We start from the raw sequence: 23,573 nt of genomic DNA on the forward strand, positions 1-23,573 counted from the left end.
CTGAAGGCGAACTGCTGCATGTACACGCTATGTTGGAATAATGGAACGATCAATCAACACCAGGATCACCGACTACAAGCGATATTGTAAACTGGGGCAAGCCAACAGCCTAGCTGCACTGTTCCCGTCACATCACCGAAGTTAAACGCAGTCGGGCTGGGCTAGCCCTTGGATGGGTGACCATCCGGTCTGCCGAGCTCTGTGGCAAGAGGGGTGCACTCAGCCCTTGTGAGGCAAACAGAGGAGCTATGTGATTGAGAAGTAGCGGCTCCCGTCTCAGAAACTGACATACGGTCGAGAGCGCAGTATGCTGACCACATGCCCCTCCATATCCGCATCCAGTGTCGCCTGTGGGGCTGGGGGTGACTCGGCGGCCTGTTCGGGAGGAGCAGATTGGGGCAGGTGGAGGAAACGCCCGTGGCGGTGGACGAGCTGTGTCAGACCGACCACGTAAGAAAAATTGTCGACACGGAATTTTTTGCTGTGGAGAAGATATATCACATCCGATTGTTCAGAGATGCTATAGAAATATCTGAACTTGACAATAGCTTTACCAAGAACGAAGAAAACCTCTGGGTGAATGGATCCTGGATTCCCGTGCCGCAGCGAACGACCATTGCGGGTTGCAAGGAAGAACCGCAGCGGAAATGCCCAGGGACAAGCCCTCGGACGTTGGCGCGCCAGATACATACAATCTGCGCCCTCGAGCTCTACTCCGTTCCACTACCAGCAATGGAGGGTGCAGATATGAAATTTCCAGGCATTAGTGCTGGGGAAAGGTCAGAAAAATAATCGAACAATTGTCGGCCGAAAAATCCGATACAGTAGCCAATAGGTAGTTTGTTTTGCAAGTTCTACACCTCTATATATAATGCCGTGCTGCAAACGTAGATTCTCAGGAATTTCATCCTCAAATTTCGGTCTATGTTCGATAATAGTAGGCCGGTTTATTGTAAATGTTCCTTGATTTAGCCGACCAGGAATGCCCCATTACCAGTGCTTGTCTTCTTTTGATGTCCCCCTCGCTCCGTCCATCAGTGGTTATTTCGCTGCCTAGGCAGTAGAAGTACTCACCTTCGGCTACTTCGTGGCCATAAATCCTGTTGTTAAGTTTCTTGCTGTTATCATTTCTGCTACTTCTCATTATTTTCGTCTTTATTCTATTTACTCTCAATCCATATTCTGTACCCATTAGACTGTTAATTCCATTCAGCAGATTATGTAGTTCTTTTTTACTTTCACTCACTGTAGCAATTTCGTCAGCGAATCGTATCATTGATATCCTTTCACCTTGAATTTTAATCCCACTCCTGAGCCTTTCTTTCATTTCCATCATTTCTTCTTCGATGTGCAGATTGAACAGTCGGGGCGAAAGACTACATCCCTTACACCATTTTTAATCCGAGCACTTCGTTCTTGGTCGTCCACTCTTGTTATTCCCTCTTGGCTCTTGTACATACTGCGTATTAGACGGCTCTTCCTATAGCTTATCCCTATTTCTCTCAGCATTTGGAACATCTTGCACCATTTTAGCTTGTCGAACGCTTTTTCCAGGTCGACAAATTCTATGAACGTGTCTTGATTTCTGTTTAATCATGCTTCCATTATGAACAGCAACGTCAGAATTGCCTCTATGGTGCATTTACCTTTGCTACAGCCAAAAGTTGATTATTTTCGAAAGGGACATCTACTGGTGCTAAAATTACCCCGCCCCCCTGGAGGTGGGGCGGGAGGCAACTTTAAAATTTCAAACGGGAACCCCCAGTTTTTTATTGCAGAATCAGATTCTATATAAAAATTACGTACATTTTGTCTTAAACATTTGTTTTGATTCTTGGTAGTTGGCCCTGTAATTCAAGAAAATTCATGTTCTCATTTTTTTTATTTATCCGTAACCATTTTCCACCCAAAATTAAGAACATAGGTTTTCTTGAATTACAGCACTAACTACCAAGAATGAAAACAAATATTTAGGACAAAATGTACGTAGTTTTTTTATGAAGAATCTGATTCTGCAATAAAAAATGGGAGTTCGCATTTGAAATTTTTCAAATTGCCTCCCGCCCCACCCCCAGGGGGCTAGTTTGCTGCACCAGCAGATGTCCCCCTCGAAAATAATCAACTTTGGATTTCACATATTTTTTCGTGTGAAACTTATTTTTCGAGTTATTATGGTTTGTCAACTTAAAATTTACACCGTATTCACTATGATCCTGTACTAAACACCCAACAAGATACTCGCCTATTTGCTACAGAATGACAAAAACATCGTCCTAAAGCAGTTTATGGAATGCTCGGAGCGGCTGCGTTGCGAGCCGAGGCCGCCTCACATCCACCGGCAGTGAATGGAAGTACGCTCGGGAGAGGTGCGTCGCAGATGCTTTACGAGACGAGCAGTGGAGCCCCCTATCGTCTCGGTAGGCCCGCGAAGAGGAACGCCGTGAGTGGAGCAGTAATTGAAAAGGAAAGCGGAACCCGCGCCTCGCAAAGGCGGCGGCAGCGCTGCGGCGGCGACTAATGAAAACTGATGACGCCAATTACCGGCGGCTGCGGCTGCGGCTGGCGCTCTCCATGGCGCACGCGCACGCGCCCTGGGGCACACGCCCTTCCTGCCGCCGCGCCGCGCCGCACGTAATTACCTCGCGCGAGCCGCGGGCCGGAGCCCGGCGCTAGCAGCCCGCAAGACTTCCGCCCGCTTCAGCGCGGACTGACGCCGACGGTGGCTAATACTGCCCCGGCTAACAAGTGGAGGCCACGACGTTTGGAACGCGGATTTACTGTAAACTTCGTACACTCGCAGTACTCCACGAGGACAACAAAATGTGCAAGCAGTAGCGCGTACTTCTCAAGCGTTATTGAGAAAAAGGCAAGATAATTTCGGTCACAAATATGTATGGGAGAGAAGTTTTTCGCGGCGGCACTTGTGTATAAAACATTCTCGGTATTCTTGCCGCGTCAGTTCTAGATAAAATCTCGAGCTTTCGACGATTACCTCCGTCGTCATCGTCAGGAGCTGACTGTCGCCTCTGTATAGCCCGAAGGCGGCTTCTGATTGGTCGGCTTATGATTGGTCGGCGATTACGTGCTGCTGCCTCAGACGGTGTCACTGTGTGCGCCGGTGGCGCCACCGCTTCCGTTGGAACGTAAACTGTGGAAGGAACGTCTCTGCTGCTTCTCTGCATCAGGCGGTCGTTTCCACGCACAGCTCAGATGGTATCCGCTATCGCGGTTAAAGTTCTTTTGGCTCATTCTAATTTCCACAGCCACAGAATCCCAGTACGTCGAGGCATGGAACAGAATTTTAGTTTCATAGAACAATATTTTATGTTTGTTCGTGAGACTGTGCTTCGCAATTGTCGATTTCTCCAATTCTCCATTTTTAATATGACGTTGCTGTTCTGCACAGCGGTCGGAAACGGTACGAATCGTCTGACCTATATAATTGCTTCCACACTCCTAGGGTATATTATAAACTCCAGGGACCCTGAGGCCGAGATTGTCCTTAACAGGGAGCATCATCTCCTTAATTTTCTTAGGTTGACGAAAAATCGGTCTTCTAGCACGTCTACGCACGACTCTCCCTATTTTGCTGGAAATCGCGCCACAAAAAGGAAGAACCGCAATCGGTGTTTCATCCTGTGAAGTTGCAGCATTTTCACGTTTCCTTCTTTTGGAGAACGCTGTCTTTAGATCGCGTGCATCATAGCCATTCTGTCGGAACACGTTCTTCAGGTGGTTAATCTCGGACCTTAAGTGGTCCTCGTCAGAAACAGTTTTTGCTCTATATACCAACGTTTTCAAAACGGTTCTCCTCTGAGCAGAATGATGCAAACTCTGTGCATTCAGGTATAAATCGGTATGCGTCGGCTTGCGGCATACAGAGTGGCCAAGACGCCCGTCCGCCTGCCGTTGTACCAGAACGTCTAAGAAAGGCAGTCTCCCTTCCTTCTCCATCTCGACAGTGAACTAGGTGTTCGAATGTATGCTGTTCATGTGTTCCATGAATTGTTCGAGAGCTTCTGCTCTGCGGGCGATCTGAGAGGCGAAACCATTCGATAAAATTGTCCAGAATGTTCTTCAAACCAATGGCCCAGTGAAATGGCCCATTGTCATCCATAAAAGTCACATTGTTGCTTGTGAAAATGAAGTCCATTAGTAGCTGGAATTGGTCTCCAAGTAGCCGAACATAACCATTTTCAGTCGATGATCGGTTCAGCTGGACCAGAATACCCGATCCATTGCATATAAAAACAGACCACACCATTATGGAGCCACCACCAGCTTATACAGTGCCTTACTTGGCCCGTGGCTTCATGCGGTCTGTGCCATACTTTAACCCTACTATCAGCTCCTAACAACTGAAGTCGGGACTCGTCTGACCAGGCCACGATTTTTCAGACGTCTAGGATCCAACCTGTATGGTCACAAGACCAGGAGAGGCGCTCGAGACGACGTCGTGTTGTTAGCGAAGGCGCCCGCGTCGGTTGGCTGCTGTCCTAGCCCAGTTACGCCGTGATTCGCTTCCCTGTCCTAACAGGTAACTTCATCGTATTAGTGATAAATATTCTTCTGGGTATTATGCCGCGTCATCGCTAAAAACTAACAACAATAATAAACTAAAACCGACGTTTCGGTTGCAACGGCCTTCCTCATGGAACGACTGGTTTTGCATGGGGATAGGTGCTTCTATTTATTACAGACTATCGATGTCTAACGCCACTGTTGTAAAACTTTTAATTGGCCCTCTTATGATTGGTTAGTCATGACGTAAGGGAAGATGGAAGGGAAGAGGCTATTCGTGGATGTCCATGTCGTCAACGATTGGTAGCTGACCGCCAAACAACGTTCCGGCTTCTGGTCGGCAACTTTTCCTCCTGGTGTGCACGAAGTGGACTGACAGCGGCTCTACAGCTGTTTGTGTAGATACGTCCGCGTCCCGTGTAGCTTCTGTCCTGGGACCGCTCGCGGCCCGTTGATGGCCGGCAGCCAGGACGTTGGGAGTTTGTAGCCATCTTCTCTGTTGATGTTGTGAGGCTGCTTAATAATTTCGATCGCCTCCCGTATTTTGCGTTCTCGCATCCACGATTCTTTCGCCAGTACTCGGGCCTCCTGGAACCTGATAGGTTTTGTCCACAGTCACGGTGGTTTTCCGCTATCGCTGATTTGTTATGTTGTTGTAACCGTACATAGCGTTCGTTGTTCTGCTACTCGTAAGCTGACAGGTGTCCCTGTTTCTCCTATGTAGGCAGCTCGACACTCACACCGTAGTTCGTAAACACCTCCAGTGTTAAGATTTTTGACTACATCCTTGGTGGAACCTATCATTTCGTGGATCCTGTGACTGCTTCGAAAAATCGGTTTGAAACCTCGTCGGCGGAGGATGTTGTCTAACCGTTCACTGACGCCTTTTACATATGGTAACTGTACCATTTCTGAGCTTGTTTAAAGCGGTGTTGCTTGTCTGTTAGCACTGACAACTCTACGCAAATGCTGCTGCTCTCGGTCGTTAAGTTAAGGTCGTCGGCCAACGTGTTGTCCGTGGTGAGAGGTAATGACTGAAATCTGGCATTGGCGGCACACTTTTGACACTGTGGATCTCCGAATATTGAATTCCCTAACGATATCTGGAATGGAATGCGCGTGAATATAGCTCCAGCAATCATCCCTCGTTCAAAGTCTGTTAATTTCCATCGTGGCAAAATCACGTCGGAAGCCCTTTCACATAAATCAAATGACATCTCCGTCAATACAGTGCCCAATTATACTTTGTTTATTACTTATACTATTACGCAGCCGCATCTGTATACGTACAGTCGAGGACAAAACCGGCGAGACCCCTCGCGTTTTCGTTATACTGGTCCGCACAGCTTTAAAGTCTGCAACACAGCGTAACAGGCAAGGCGGCGAAGTGCTACCAACATACTATCCACAGGCGTGAAATTGACAAACCATCCGAACTCTGGCAGACTGTTTTCTATTATGTGTAAGACTATATTAATGCTGATTAGTGTGTTAAGCACAATACGTAAATATAAGATGTAAATGAAAGAAGAAACACTTGGTAATTCACATCCCAGTATTAATGCCACCGCGTTTTAGAAGTGCGAGCATTCCCATTGCTAGCTAGCTTAAGAAGCACTTAGGCTAATGAACATTTTCTGGCTGTAGCGAGTCTAATGGAGAATTCGAAACATCGTAGAATACGTTTGGGAGCATTTTGTTATTTCGATAACATCCCGAATGATTGTCACATAAGCGGTGACATAAAGGTAGAAAATTCGTTTTTGAGTCCAGAAAGCTCTACGCAACAGAAACTGCAGATCATTTTGCTATTTTCATTGGGAAATTGCCGACTTATTCATGTCTGGAGTAATAATAGAGGGCTGTTTGCCTGTATTGTCTGCTAGCGTAGTGAGAGGTGTTTGCTACTGCAAGGGAGTTCTGATTTGTTTTCGGTTCTAATCTCGATGGAGGCCGATAGACTATCAGTAAAGCAATTTTAAGAAATTCTTGCGCCCTCAATACGTTTTATTGGTAACTATATTCTGTACCGGGGCCCGTGGGTGTCAATATGAAACTCTTGTAGAATTTCATACTTATTACTGCCTACTTTTTCCGCTTCTGTCAATAAGTGAATTGACTTAAATGTGGCACTGAATGATTTTTAACTGAATTTCGTTATGAATCTTCACGCAGTGCTAAATTTGCAAACATTCATGGTAGGTCAGCAACGGTAATCCAGTATAACTGGTCTGAACGTTGACACAGACCGTTTCGCGGCCGAATGCGCATAATATATTGCTAATTCGTAGAGATCTGGGGTACTTTGTCTTCCTAAAACAGTTATGTTATGTCGATAAGCTGAGATTTATTTTTTATTGGTACAGTTCATACTAATTAGCGTTTCTTCTTTCATTTATTTCTTATACTTCCGTGTTGTGATTAACACACTGAAAAAAAAATTGTGTGAAACCTTATGGGACTTAACTGTTAAGGTCATCAGTCCCTAAGCTTACACACTACTTAACCTAAATTATCCTAAGGACAAGCCGGCCGCGGTGGTCTAGCGGTTCTGGCGCTGCAGTCCGGAACCGCGGGACTGCTACGGTCGCAGGTTCGAATCCTGCCTCGGGCATGGGTGTGTGTGATATCCTTAGGTTAGTTAGGTTTAATTAGTTCTAAGTTCTAGGGGACTTGTGACCTAAGATGTTGAGTCCCATTGTGCTCAGAGCCATTTGAACCATTTGAACCTAAGGACAAACAGACACACCCATTTTTTTTTGCAAAAACAGACATAATGTCTTATGGGATAACAGCAATCAGTGATTTTATAATGTTACTTTAAATCCGTCTTGATTGCAAATTTTTTTTTTATTATTCATATGACCGGTATTCATATGACCGGCTACGTCACATAGCATGTGAAAGTTGCTGAATTGGACGGGTTACTCCTGTAACTTAAATATCAGATCTGAAGATGGTTCTGAATGAACCGAAACCGGTCATATGAATAATAAAAAAAAAAATTTGCAATCAAGACGGATTTAAAGTAACATTATAGACACACCCATGCCTGAGGGATGACTCGAACCTCCGCCGGGACCAGCCGCACCTTAATACACTAATCAGCATTAATGTAGTCTTACACATGACTGAAAACAATCTGACAAAGTTCGGATAGTTTGTCAATTTCACTCCTGTGCATGGTATGTTGGTAGCACTTTGTCGCCTTACCTACTATGCCGTGTAGCAGACTGTAAAGCTGTGCGGATCAGCATAACGAAAAGGCGTTTTGTCCACGACTGTACATACCTGTGTCCCTTAACTTTTGCCACCTCTGTGGGTTTTACGGAAGTAATCACGGTTACAAACGTAAGAGGGATTGTGAAATAAAGGTGCAGCGGCAGATATTCCCCTCCTCCTCCGTGACCCCCTGAACAGCGTCTGCTTTAAAGGAATGCGGTGTTGGCTACTAGTTATAGCTGGCCGAATGTCAATTAGAAAGATGTTGGAGTGCGGGATGCGATGGGGAGCGCCGTTACGCCTGCCTACGGGATGCGGTGGCAGTTGGCGGAGTGGCACACGCGGGCGTCCAGCCGGCCGAGGTAATGGCCGCATCTGCATTCACGCGGATTCCGTCCGTAACTATGGCGGCGTTGTCGGTGGCCACCGCGGAGCCGTAAATTCCCGCGGGCGGAGGGTGCATCAGGGTAGGGCCATACCCGGCCATACCCGGCCGCCTGAATCACACCGCCGCCGGCGTCCATTATTAAGGCGTTGTGGGCGGCGGGGCGCGCGCCATCGCTGAATAAGAGATGGCGACACGCGCCGCGCATGCACAATGAGAACGCCAGGAAGCCGCGCTCCCCGTCTGCCCCGGTATTGCATTTAGCTGTCCTTTACTGCCGGCGTCGACATTAGGACCGGGAAAAGGGCGACCCTCCCGGAGCTTCACACCGTCCGAGCGATGGGATTTCAGCTGTGAGTGGGACTCGAAGTCCGCTGATTTCATCCGATGTGCCTGACGGCAGAAGTTACGTAACACTTACTGACGAAACTGTAAATCTCACAAAAGAAATATCATCTACATCTACATCTACATTTATACTCCGCAAGCCACCCAACGGTGTGTGGCTGTCATTACCTCCCTTTCCTGTTCCAGTCGCGTATGGTTCGCTGAAGAAGGACTGCCGGAAAGCCTCCGTGCGCGCTCGAATCCCTCTAATTTTACATTCGTGGTCTCCTCGGGAGGTATTATAAGAAGGGGGAAGCAATATATTCGATACCTCATCCAGTCTTGAAAGGAGTCTTGAAAGGAGGATATAAGATGAACATCAACAAAAGCAAAACGAGGATAATGTAATGTAGTCGAATTAAGTCGTGTGATGCTGAGGGACTTAGATTAGGAAATGAGACACTTAAAGTAGTAAAGGAGTTTTGCTATTTGCGGAGTAAAATAACTGATGAAGGGCGAAGTAGAGAGGATATAAAATGTAGACTGGCAATGGCAAGGAAAGCGTTTCTGAAGAAGAGAAATTCGTTAACATCGAGTATAGATTTAAGTGTCAGGAAGTCGTTTCTGAAAGTATTTGTATGGAGTGTAGCCATGTATGGAAGTGAAACATGGATGATAAATAGTTTGGACAAGAAGAGAATAGAAGCATTCGAAATGTGGTGCTACAGAAGAATGCTGAAGATTAGATGGGTAGATCACATAACTAATGAGGAGGTATTGAAGAGAATTGGGGAGAAGGAGTATGTGGCACAACTTGACAAGAAGAAGGGACCGGTTGGTAGGACATGTTCTGGGGCATCAAGGGATCATAAATTTAGCATTGGAGGGCAGCGTGGAGGGTAAAAATCGTAGAGGGAGACCAAGAAATGAATACACTAAGCAGATTCAGAAGGATGTAGGTTGCAGCAAGTACTGGGAGATGAAGCTTGCAGAGGATAGAGTAGCATGGACAGCTGCATCAAGCCAATCTCAGGACTGAAGACCACAACGACAACAACAACCTCATTCAGAAGCGCACCCTCTCGAAACCTGGACAGCAAGCTACACCGCGATGCAGAGGACCTCTCTTGCAGAGTCTGCCACTTGAGTTTGCTAAACGTCTCCGTAACGCTATCACGCTTACCAAATAACATAACAGTACTATCACTATTTATAATGGTTATACACAGTTCTTTGTTTCCACATGGCGCCCCTTTTCCTTCTATGCGTCCCAACACCAGGTGATATGTGTACGGAAGGACTAAAAGTGGAACGATCACATGTAATGAAGCACGCTAAAGGCAAAATATTTTGTGCTAGTGCTGCCCCACAGCTCGTAAATGTATTGACAGAAGTAGAAACGTAGTGGTAATGCTATTGATGACAACGCCACCAAAGCGGAGTTATAAGAGGCGATCAAAAAGTCTCCGTTCGAAGGCCATACTGTCCAGAATGGATACGCTAGTCATGAAAAATCACCGTCAACACTGAGACAGTCATACAACTGACACACCGCGCAGAGGTACCTGATCGGTGAAACACCGCGACCCGCTGCGAGATGATTGCCGAACGTCCGCGTCCGACAGGAATCGTCGACCCTTTAAGGCCTTTTTTAAGGGACCAAAGGCGTCGATGATCGCACGGGGAGAGATCAGGATTATAGGGCGAGCGCCAGATTGCCTCCTATTTGAAACGGCATTTCATATAGGGGGACGTGCGTTATCCTGAAGCAGCAACAGCCCCTGTCGCGCACCATTCCACAACGCTGGTTTTCGACTGACATGCTGCGCCACACACATTCTTCATTCTAGGATGGCTGTCTAACGGTATTTGCCCTTCGCTAATAAAGGAAATACTAAAAAACTAAACTCCTGCCGAACAGGCCATGAAGACCAAACAGTACCGACCGGCCGCCGTGTTATCCTCAGCCCATAGGCGTCACTGGATGCGGATATGGAGCGGCATGTGGTCAGCACACCGCTCTACCGGCCGTACCTCAGTCTCCGAGATCGGAGCCGCTACTTCTCGGTCAAGTAGCTCCTCAGTTTGCCTCACAACGGCTGAGTGCACCCCGCTGGCCAACAGCGCTCGGCAGACCGGATGGTCACCCATCTAAGTGCTAGCCCAGCCCGAGAGCGCTTAACTTCGGTGATCTGACGGGAACCGTTGTTATCACTGTGGCAAGGCCGTTGGCTTTGAAGGAAATAATCCCACATGTTGGTTCTGTTTGGAAGCATTTGGTAACAACGTCGCTATAGTTCACGTTTCCGTATTTACCGCATGCACGTCGTAAAGACACGAATGACACAATGATTCCTTGCCTACATGTCTGTGCTTATATACCGGCATCGGAGTCAGTCTGCGTTGCATATACGCTGCACCAACGACCTCAGACGATAACTTTTTGATTGCTCCTTCTATTTTCTGCAGGTAGTGCAGAACAGCTAGTAAATGTACTGATGGAAGTGGAAGTGCAGTGGTAATGTTATCTATGTTGATAAAAACGGTTTTCCAAAATTCCTTCACCAAAGAAGATGTAGCAAATATTCCAAAATTCGAATCTTGCCAACTTCACTGATGTAAAGTAGACACCATCGGCGTATCGAAGCAACTCAGTTCAGTAAAGGTAAGTCTTCCGGTGTAGTTTGTATACCAGTTACGTTCCTTTTGGATTATGCTGATTTAAAGGCTCCAAATTTAACTCTCACGTGCAGTCACTCCCTCCACGAAAGAATCACACGTAAGGAACGGAAAGTTGTACAAGTCACCACGCCAAATACACAAGAAATAAAACAGAAGCTATCCGCTGAATTATAAACACATATAACTCACATCATCGTTCGGCAAGATTCTTTAACTGTATTGTTTTCGGAGAAAACGATTATTGATTTCAGAACGCATACTGTTTTCGTAGAAAATTTATTCTGCTGACAAAAAAATGGTTCAAATGGCTCTGAGCACTATGGGACTTAACAGCTATGGCCATCAGTACCCTAGAACTTAGAACTACTTAAACCTAATTAACCTAAGGACAACACACAACACCCAGTCATCACGAGGCAGAGAACCCGCCGGGAATCGAACCCGGGAACCCGGGCATGGGAAGCGAGAACGCTACCGCACGACCATGAGCTGCGGACTTTTGCTGTCACATAGCATGCATTCAGAAATTATCGTTCGTGTCGAATAACACCAGCCTTTTATTCATAAGAAGTAAGGACTGGTATCGACAAAGGATGTCAACTGGATTCCACGTTTTTAGACTACCAGAACGCTTTTGAAGCCGTTTCTCAGAAGCGATTTCTAATCAGATTGCGTGGCTGCGGACTATCGTCTGAGTTGTGCGACTGGTATAATGATTTCCTGTCAGAAAGGACACAGTTCGTAGTAACTGACGGGAAGTTATCGACTGAAATACAGATGACGTCTGGTGTTCCACAAGACAGCACCAAAGGCAAGTACTGTAGTCCTTTGTTGTTTCTAGTATACATATACCATTTGTGAGACAATTTGAACAGGTTGTTTGCAGATCATACTGCCGTTTACCATCCGTTAAAGTCACCAGACAACACCACGAATGACAAAGTGATTCAGACAAGGTATCTCCATGGTTTTAAAAGCAGCAATTGAACCGGAACAATACATTTGAAGTCCTCCACTTGAGTACTACAAAGAATAAACAGTACAGATTTAAAAGACTGCCGAGTCAACTAAATACATAGGAATTACAATTACGAATAACTTAAATGTAACCACTACATTGGAAATGGTGTGGAGAAGGCGAACGAAATATTGCATTTATTGTCAGAACAAAAAATGGTTCAAATGGCTCTGAGCACTATGAGACTTAACTTCTGAGGTCATCGGCCCCCTAGAACTTAGAACTACTTAAACCGAACTGACCTAACGATATCACACACATCCATGCCCGGGGCAGGATTCGAACCTGCGACCGTAGCTTATTGGCGGAACACAATGTCGACTAAAGAGACTAGCTACGGTTAAGGAAGACATCGAAAAATTTCAGAGAAAAGCAGCTCGTTTCATCCTATCGTGGAATAGGGAAGTGTGACGGATGTGATGCGCGAGTTGGGCCTGGAGATAATTAAAAAATGGGGGTTTTCATTGCGACGAGATCCTTTTACAAAATTAAAATCACCATCTTTCTCCTCAGAAAGCAACGCTTCTACGTTGACATCCGCCAACGTAGAGAGAAACGAACATCTTAATAGGATGAACCAGATATCGTACGGAAAGAGTTAGGTAACGTTCGAGAAATGGTCTGAAAGCAGTTCTGTGAATCAAGAACTTGCATTTAAATTACAGAGTAGTGATGCAGACTTAGAAAAAGTGTTACAACCACTAATGCACAAGCAGCTTATTGCCATCCTTTGGTAATAGTCGAATCATTGTCATGAGGGACGTGGGATCATTGCAACTACAGGTTGCTGTGGTGTAATGACTTCAGAATTAATCATGGCGAGATAGGACAACGGTGTGGCGAGAAGAGGAGGCACTCTTCAATAAAAACTACAGCACGAGAAGGTCGTAGAGGGATGTTCTTCCAATTCCAACGCCAGACGCTACAAGAGGTGCATGGTGCATCAGGGTGTCGTTTACTGATAAAATTCCGAGAGCGTCCCTCACTGTAAGAATCAAACAAATAAGATCCTCCTACGTTTATGTCGCGTAAAGGCCACAAGAGAGAATTTATAGACATTCGAACTCACACGGAGACCTATCAATCGTTTTTCCTGCGCAGCTTTCACCACTGAACGTGAAAGGGAAGCCGGGGGCGGAGGTGACAATGGTACAGCCGAGTCGTCTTGTGGAGTACGAAATTGGAACAAACGAGGTGGCGGTGGCGCAATGATAAAACACTGGACTCCATATACTCCTTCGGCCACCCACATGTACGTTTTTCGTCGTTTCCGTAAATCGCGTAATGCGAATGCCGAATGGGGCAAAGCTTTTTTTTTTTTTTTTTTTTCGCAGAAATTCCACTTCGTGTTATATGCATTTTCATCACATCTCAGCGAGTTACATAATCACAACAAGAATTATTTTCTATTTCTTGTAAAATATTAGACGGTACAATGAAAAGTGTTACAACCACTAATGCACAAGCAGCTTATTGCCATCCTTTGGTAATAGTCGAATCATTGTCATGAGGGACGTGGGATCATTGCAACTACAGGTTGCTGTGGTGTAATGACTTCAGAATTAATCATGGCGAGATAGGACAACGGTGTGGCGAGAAGAGGAGGCACTCTTCAATAAAAACTACAGCACGAGAAGGTCGTAGAGGGATGTTCTTCCAATTCCAACGCCAGACGCTACAAGAGGTGCATGGTGCATCAGGGTGTCGTTTACTGATAAAATTCCGAGAGCGTCCCTCACTGTAAGAATCAAACAAATAAGATCCTCCTACGTTTATGTCGCGTAAAGGCCACAAGAGAGAATTTATAGACATTCGAACTCACACGGAGACCTATCAATCGTTTTTCCTGCGCAGCTTTCACCACTGAACGTGAAAGGGAAGCCGGGGGCGGAGGTGACAATGGTACAGCCGAGTCGTCTTGTGGAGTACGAAATTGGAACAAACGAGGTGGCGGTGGCGCAATGATAAAACACTGGACTCCATATACTCCTTCGGCCACCCACATGTACGTTTTTCGTCGTTTCCGTAAATCGCGTAATGCGAATGCCGAATGGGGCAAAGCTTTTTTTTTTTTTTTTTTTTCGCAGAAATTCCACTTCGTGTTATATGCATTTTCATCACATCTCAGCGAGTTACATAATCACAAGAAGAATTATTTTCTGTTTCTTGTAAAATATTAGACGGTACAATGAGATTTTCACTCTGCAGCGGAGTGTGCGCTGATATGAAACTTCCTGGCAAATTAAAACTGTGTGCCGGACCGAGACTCGAAATCGGGACCCTTGCCTTTCGCGGGCAAGTGCTCTACCAATTTTTATTTTTTTTATTTTTTAGTCTCATTTTGTTCGTCTTCGTTCTTTGTATCTGCTCGGGGCGGACGTGCAAGACACCCGTTTCAGTTCGTCGTTGAGCCATTAACTCAGTTTTTTTTATTAAAGAGGGCAGCTAATCCTCTGAGCGAATACGCTGAGTTACCGTGCCGGCTCCAACTGAGCTACCCAATTACGACTCATGCCCCGTCCTCACAGCTTTACTTATGCCAGTACCTCGTCTCCTACCTTCCTTCTCATTCTGAAAACATTCCCTAGGCTGTGGCTAAGCCATGTCTCCGCAATATCTTTTCTTTCAGGATTGGTAGTCCTGCATGGTTCGCAGGAGAGCTTCTGTAAAGTAAGTTTGGAAGGTAGGAGACGAGGTACTGGCGGAAGTAAAGTTGTGAGGACGGGGCGTGAGTCGCGCATAGGTAGATCACTTGGTGTGCCGGCACGGTAGCTCAGCGTGTTCGGTCAGGGGGCTGGCTGCACTCTGTAATAAAAAAAACTGAGTGAATGGATCAATAATGAACTTCAACGGGGGTCAGGGGACGTCCATCCAAGCGGGATCTGAAAAAAAAAAAAAAAAAAAAAAAAAACGGCACGGTAGCTCAGCGTGCTCGGTCAGAGGGTTAGCAGCACTCTGTAATAAGAAAATTGAATGAACGTATGGTCGTCTGCCAACCGCAGCTAGTGAATGTGCAATAAATGATCATCTTTGAGACGGTCCTTTGGTCGCCTTTGGTGGAACCAAAGATATGAAATTTACCTGAGCTTTGAGCGCCTGAAATGTGGCTGACCAATACGGTAGCAAGGTGCTCCCCCACTTTGATGGAGGTGCGAGCTCACCTGAAGAACGGCCGTGTTTCAGCACTCTGGCGCTGTATCTTGAGTTGGTAAGACCTGTCTTAGGTGTGCTCCGTAAAGACAAATGAGTGGAGAGAATGGTATGCATGTGGAATACTTAAGAGTAGTTTGGAAAAATAATTTCTCTATTTCAGGAACTTTTGTGGGGAGAATTAAATGTCAGGCAGGTAATATTAAGGGGATCGTAGTAATCTTCGGAAGTGACCAACGGTCACAATGAAACCACGTGTAGCAATAAGTTGAAATACTTCCGAGTGCTAAGCTGAATTACTGGCGTGTGTACTATAAGTTGGAAATATTTAAGAAATGGCGTGTGCAGGACTTGAAATTAGAGACCAGTACTTCCAAGTGGTGAGTACTGTGTGAGTCTCAATCTGTGTATGAGACTAAGGATAAAGATAAGTACTCGTCCATGGTATCAGTTGAGGACTCACGTGTGTGACGAATATGTTCTTAATATTACTTTGCGTGTTATGTTTCCGTGTGACGCTGGACTCAAACTGTAATACTCTGAGAAAGAAGCAAGGTGAGTCAGTCGCCTATCCAGAAACGCCACTTGGCTTGCATTGCACAGGAAGACGTGCATATATCCTCCAGAGTTCATAGTAGGAAAGAAAAGCTACGAAGTGGGGCAGTGTCGTGTGAAACTGGGACGAATACTAATTGAAGTGGGAAAGCTGAAAGTGATGTGATTATAACGTTGTGACTATTCCTTGTGTTGTATTCCATGTTGCCAGTGTGGTGTATTTCATGTAATATAAGTATGTGTGGTTTGCATGGGAGAGTAGCAAGATAGGTTCAGAGACAGTGAGTTATGCATGTTCCTTTTTGTACCGCTCGGTCTGGAGGAAATTTTCGTGACGATGGGTGTGAGAGTCGAAGTGTGAGATATAGCAAAAGATCCACCATCCTATCCAGAAAGTGCACTGTAGCGTTAGATAATTACGAGACCATAAGATAGAGAATCACCAATGTAAAGCCATGCCCACTGGGCGGAGTTTCTCATGTGTAATTGTTGTAGAAAATGTAATGGTGTGTTTAGGTTATAGAATTTATCGGAATAAAAAAGACAGTGAAAAGAAAAAGATTGGTGGCCTTTTCCTTCTAATAGTATGTTGTCATGATATCCAGAATTTTTAATGTGTGCGTCATACATAGTCAGTGCGATGGCCACGTGTTGATCAAAGCCGTTGGGTAAGAAAGTAAATGTGGTATTGCCAGTGCGTAGTGAACAGTCAGAGCTGTGTAAGTTACTAATAGCCAGATGCGCGTTGTCCGTTTCCGTTGCGTGATATTCAAACAGGAGAATAATCTGTAACTTAATTGTGAGTACTAGAGCTCATGTTACTTGATAAATGAGAATGAATCCACTCGCATGGCAGGCCACTCATCTTGCAGGCCTGACTGCTTGATGCCACAGTATGAGAAAGGCATGTGGGTGCCTCTCAGGATAAACATAGGACCTGAACGGTTGTCATCAGACGTCCGCCCCGAACAAATTCAACGATCAATATGGAACAGAAAATGAGATAACAAAAAAGGCGAAAGGTAAAGGTCCGGAGTTCGAGTCTCGCTCGGTCCGGCATACAGTTTTAATCTGCCAGGTAGTTTCTTATTAGACGGTAGATGTTTGGTTTTACTTTGTTTTAGGTCTCGAGATGATCCATTGTGATCGAAACATGTCATATAACTAAAAATGTGACAATGAGACTGAAGAATAAATGAGAATTGCTTTTATTTAGAAGATCATCACATGAAAAAAAAAGTGTGGATTGATAAAACTTTGATGAACGATTTGGTGTTTTAAATAACTCGATACAGAAAGATATGGACACCTGTTTTCTTGCATTCCGTGTAGGACACACGGACGATGCATGTTATCGAACCTAACTGTAGCTATTCGATGAACTGATCTAGGGCAATAACACCGCTGAAAGAAATCTGTGACTGCAGAGAATATGCTATGAATGGTGCAAATTCCTTCTTACATGTACATGTATTAAAACATGGCTAAATTAATCTGTGTGTAGCAGACCTATGTATCGAAGGTTTACAAGCCACTGATTTGGCCAAATATATAAAATTTATCGTTTGAACTAATAAATTTAGCATAAATTTAGCATATTCTGTGCTCATAGTGTATCATTTCGAACGTTATTATTTTTCAGCATCTTTATCTTTCAAACTTGTTTTGTAAGACTCTGTCAGGTAAAGAAATTTTCATGTCAGCATTGTATAACAACGTCTGGAAAAATTATCTTAAGAGTTATTGCAGAGAGAATTTGTTGTAAGAATCTGACGTGAAAGTAAATTTTGAATGCGAATATTATAAGTGCAGTTTTTGAATATACCATCAGATTCTAGGTACACGAAAATGAATAAAAAATTAGCTTTTTTGTGGTCATTATTCCGAAGACTGATTCGGATGTAGCTCTCCGCGTTCGTCTACCCTGTACAAGTCCCTTCATTTCAGCATACTTTCTGCAACCAACATCCACTTGAATCAACTTACTGTAGTCAACGCTTCGCATCTTTTTATAATTTTGACCCTCCAAAATTCTCTGAATTACCAAATTACCCTCTTCTTGATGCCTCACGATGTCTCCTTCCAATCTATCCGTTCTTCCGTCCAGTAGTGCCATACACTTCCTTTCTTCCTCATTTGAGTCATTACTCATTCAGTCTTTCAATATAATTCTCAGCATTCTTTTCTAGGACCACATTTTGAAAGCTTCTAGTTTGTTCTTGCCTGAAATGTTTATCGTTCACGTTTCACATCCGTCGAAGGCTACAATCAACACAAATATCTTCTGAAAAGCTCGCTACTTCTTAAATTTACATGTCGACTTGTTCCTCATTTTTCAGCAAACTTTAATGTTACTGCCGCTTCGCGTTTTATATCCACTTTATTTTTACCACTGTCAGTTATTTTGTTGTACAAGCACTAGTTCTCCTCCACTGCCTCAAATGTCTCTTTCCAGTATCTAATGCCCTGAGACTAATCTAAATCGACTATACCCGATTACTCTTATTTCATTTTTGGTTATGATCATGTTACAGCCTATTTTCAAGACACTATGCAATCCACTGAGGTCAAAACCTTTGTTATTTGTGACAGCAACAGATCTAACATAATACACTGTAAGTAAACATTCAAAAAAATTTGTTCATGGTTCACGATAATCTTGTACCACAGTGATCGGAAATTTGTGTTCACTGTTTAGCCGTACCACCCAGTGGCCTGATTTTTCTCCAAGTCTGATTTACTTTTTTTCACAATTTATGACTGATATTTTCTACCGATCGCCTAAACGCGGGCTTACCCAAGAAAAATAAGAATTCCTCTCCTACAGGCACTGGCTCAATAGTGACTGTTTTCCATAACTTTCCGTCTTCTCACAGCCCGGTGAACAATTATCAACTACGAAGAAGGCACTGTTTTGTTAGATTACTTATTTTTGTAACTGCGGTTTCACGTGTGCGGCTGCGCTCATGACGGCACAATGCGTTTACATCAAGATCTATTTCATGTTAGTGAAATCACTGGTGGAAACCACTTGCTGAAGACTCAGAAACCAAGCAACAACCGAGACAGTGGAACACTCAACGGTATAGACACAGGGTAAATTAAATCAACTATTGTAAGAAAATGTTATATTGAACCAGAGATGGTAAAATGTAGTGCCGACTGTGTAGCAACGTCGCTGCTCAACAGCGATCGCTGACTCAAGGTGTTATGGGTAAGGTATCAGAGTAACTTTAGATCGAGTAATGTATTAAAGGCGCACAACAAAGGTGACACTCAGCGCGCTGGCTGATGGGAGCGGCTTTACGGTGTCAACTTTGTTTGCGCGTACATATGGAGGACTCTCAAGTGTAAAGAAGTGTTGTATCTGATGTGTGCTGGATATATACTTGCTCGCTACGGGCAGTAATGATTTCTTATTTGCAAGACACTATGATGTTTGCTAACTGTAAGAGGAATCTCAACAGAAGTTGGAAATAATTTTAAAAAATGGTTCAAATGGCTCTATGGGACTTAACTTCTGACGTCATCAGTCCCCTAGAACTTAGAACTACTTAAACATAACTAACCTAAGGACATCACACACATCCATGCCCGAGGCAGGATTCGAACCTGGGACCCTAGCGGTCGCGCGGTTCCAGACTGTAGCGCGTAGAATCGCTCGGTCACCCCGGCCGGCGGAAATAATTAAGGAAAGTTGTTTTGTTACTCGTGCAAAGCGCGTATTCATAAGTGATGACTAAGACGATGTGTAACACTCTCATCCAATCATATTGTAAAGCTAATTGTTAATGTGTTATCAGTTTATTGAGTGTGTTAATTGTGACCATTATCAATTTTCTGAGTCAAAGCACAAGATTTAAAGTTAAAGCCATATTGCTACGTACGCCAAGTCAATGCCAGTTCTCAGATCCATCATTTTTTATTTACTATTTTTTTCAAGAAGTTATTCTCTCAGTTATATTCGATTTAATCAAAATGTTTGCTAAGAAATAGCCTTGCACGATAGCTGTTATTACAATTTAAAGTACTAACAGAGAGCGGTAGAAAGAGCGTTACCATTGTGCAGATAAAGATAAGAAAATTGATTATTTGTGGGACAGCATTCATTAAGCATAGGGCTATTAGTTTCAAACATCAATTTCTGGTTTATTACCAGGGTAAATTTCAAATAAATAGTGTTGCATCAGATTCAGATTTTATGTTACCTATAGTTTACATTCTCGCAGCTAAATCAAATTTACATTCTCGCAGCCACAAAGCGCATAAACGACGACATGGTATACACTTTCACTTGCCCCCAATGGTCCAACAGTTGAACTACAGTGATCTATAATTTAGTCATGGAAAATAAACCTGTTAGAGCTGGTTTCGTAAAAACGCCTGTTTCAGTGCTAAAGCTTTCACGCTGTAACTTATGCCCCAATAGACATCTATGCTTCACACACAGAATTTAACCTTCTGTGAATTTGTCTTGTCGAATGACAGGGGAGGGGAAATTTGGAGGTGACATAAAAATCAAACTCTCTGGGTGGTACAGTTTAGGGCGACTTAAGAAACTTTTTCGATCAACGGGTGCAACATTGGGTAACGTGAATAAAGTCCGATTTACATTTTCCGTTCAATTGAACACAAAATGTCTAAATGAACCGGTTTCGTCCTTTTCGGCTAGAAGACGTAAAAAATATCGTGTAAATGAGATTTCGAGGTATCAAACGATGCTTTGTAGGATATAACTTGCTTGGATAAAAGTTAAACGGGAATCAATTTCAAGTTTATCCAACAATCATCGTAGTACACAACGTTTGTAGGATAAATGTCATAACAGTAATTCTCTGATATCTACAGAGGGTGTTGCAGCGTACGCAGGAATCTGTCTGAGCTCTGTCAACACGAACGAACACTATGTTGGCACTGTTGCCGTTCGTTACCACTTAGGGAGACTTGAAGGAGAGGGAGAAAACCGTGAGGAGGGTGGTATACTTTGGCGGAAGAATATTCATGAACTTCAATTTATACAGGCGGTGGGAGACCGTGCTTGCACAGAATAGCCTCAGGGAATTCTTGCCGCTGGCGCCAGGCATACTTAAAAGGCGAGCAGACGTATACATTGCCGTCGGTTTTCAGGATTTCTGACACGCACAATATGTTGAAGCAATTTGAGGGATGATCTTTTTCTTAGACACACTGTCTGTATTGATACTGGTTGCTTCCCACGGATTTCTTACTACATCTACTGCCCCATCTTTTTTAATCCATGGCACAACGGTTCTCATTTAGCTAACAAAAGCCTTACTTTTATTTTTTTAATGAGGAAAGTTTACTACCTAATAAAACGAATCTAGTGGAAAATCAGAAATCAGGCAATTTCTCACAGTAATGGAAGCTGTTCTTCCCATAAAGCCCACATAGATACGGTTATGCGGACTTCATCGTAGTTCAATCAAAATTTGATGTATAACTTTGTAATGGGTACGAGGAGTCTAGTACGAAAATTAGAAAATAAAATGCGGAAATAGCATTAGTGTCATATCATGAGGTTAGCGATAAACTTAACATTAAAACTGGAGCCCTCATAATGAAGGAATTCTGTTGCCTTAGATGCATGCATGACGGACGAAGCAGGGGGGACAGACTAGCGCAGGCATGGAACGTTCCTTAGCAAAAAACATGGCTACTGGTATCGTACACACGTCTTAATCTGGGCAAGAAAATTTAGTTTTGACATTGTGTGTATTCGAATGAATTGGTAATACACTGAGATGGTGGTAATATATCAGAAAATGGTCTAATTTCTAAAAAAAAAAAAAAAAAAAAAAACCACATCACGGTAGAATCTCCTCCGTAATAAAATATCATCCTTTAAAAAATTTTCTCATGTTTGTGATGCAACCACTGATTTGATTTGTCCAGATCACGATAATTAATGTGAGATTGATATTCAGCCGAATATTCTGACACTGTGCATACTGTCTGATCAGTATAACACGGCGATTCATAAAAATTCCGTGCCACTACACTTAGTCTTTTTTCCGATGTAGCATCCCTTTCGTCTTCTTCATATTTTAAATACCTCGATTTTTAGCAAACTCGGCTCTTTTGTCGATGTAGACCCGCGATAAAAAATTTCGCGCTGCTAACTTTTATCTGGGAGCATACCCAAAATTCTTTGCTTCTGTACGTGGTCTGTATGACTTACTGTTAAAGACTGCATCAATACTTCTGTGTCTCCAGTTCGAATGATTTGCTGCGACCCGTGACGATTTCCTCAAATTATTCATCTAACAATGGCAGTTACGTCCTACATCGTCAGTTATTTGTTGGATGTATTCCAACTCGTGTTCTCCGGCCAATTTTTACTATCTGCAGTTTCCGTAACATCGCCAGTATCTCGCGGGCCACACTAGCCACCTTCCAGTTAGCCCTGACTACACAGCACAGTCACGTTAATATGACGATCGCCTATGTTTAACGTTGTGGTTGTTGTTGTGGTCTTCAGTCCAGAGACTGGTTTCAAGCAGCTCTCCATGCTACTCTATCCTGTGCAAGCTTCTTCATCTCCCAGTACTACTCCAACCTACATCCTTCTGAATCTGCTTAGTGTATTCATCTCTTGGTCTCCCTCTACGATTTTTACCCTCCACGCTGCCCACCAATACTAAATTTGTGATCCCTCGATGTCTCAGAACATGTCCTACCAACCGATCCCTTCTTCTAGTCAAGTTGTGCCACAAGCTCCTCTTCTCCCCAATCCTATTCAATACCTCCTCATTAGTTATGTGATCTACCCATCTAAACTTCAGCATTCTTCTGTAGCACCACATTTCGAAAGCTTCTATCCTCTTCTTTTCCAAACTATTTATCTTCCATGTTCCACTTCCATACATGGCTGCACTCCATAAAATACTTTCAGAAACTACTTCCTGACACTTAAATCTATACTGGATGTTAACAAATTTCTGTTCCTCAGAAACGCTTTCCTTGCCATTGCCAGTCTACATTTTATATCCTCTCTACTTCGACCATCATCAGTTATTTTGATCCCCAAGTAGCAAAACTCCTTTACTACTTTAAGTGTCTCATGTCCTAATCTAACACCCTCAGCATCACCCGACTTAATTCGACTTCATTCCATTATCCTCGTTTTGCTTTTCTTGATGTTCATCTTATATCCTCCTTTCAAAACACTGTCCATTCCGTTCAACTGCTCTTCCAAGTCCTGTGCTGTCTCTGACAGAATAACAATGTCATCAGCGAACCTCAAAGTTTTTATTTCTTCTCCATGGATTTTAATACCTACTGTTCCACGTTAACCAGCAATAATTCACAGACAGCAGGTGGCAGCACAAGCAATGGAGGGTGTATAAAGCGTGTCGGTGGGACTCGGACACAAGTGCAGCCGTTGTCATAATTAGGAAATGAGGCAATTTTTCCTACGTCCAAAACGAGATGATCATTCACTTTCGGGGGCGAAGATGGAAGAGTTTCTGAGGCGACTAGTTCTGTAAACTGTTTGCGTGCCGCCGTGATTGAAGTATACCGTGCACGCCAACCGGTGCCGAGTTAACTGTGGTGCATCACGAGCAGTAGATGATAGCGGTGGACGATGAATTCGGAGGTTTGTAGGGACGAGTACACGTGCAACTGTTGAGCAACAGACGTTCCAGATGAAGCAAGGTGCCTTCAACGACCGTGCTGTGATCGTTGCCGAGT

The 23,573-nt window shown here is 43.9% G+C and overlaps 1 protein-coding gene and 1 pseudogene across 1 annotated transcript in view; both read right to left on the bottom strand.

Moving 5' to 3' along the window:
• Positions 1–23,573, bottom strand: part of LOC124778024 (actin cytoskeleton-regulatory complex protein PAN1-like) — an 856,035-nt gene that overhangs the window by 424,684 nt on the left and 407,778 nt on the right. The gene's annotated exons all lie outside the window — the stretch shown is intronic.
• On the bottom strand, positions 10,571–10,688 carry LOC124778796 (annotated as a pseudogene).

The sequence above is a fragment of the Schistocerca piceifrons genome, chromosome 2 (genome assembly GCF_021461385.2).
Source record: "Schistocerca piceifrons isolate TAMUIC-IGC-003096 chromosome 2, iqSchPice1.1, whole genome shotgun sequence".
NCBI classification, from domain to species: Eukaryota; Metazoa; Arthropoda; class Insecta; order Orthoptera; family Acrididae; genus Schistocerca; species Schistocerca piceifrons.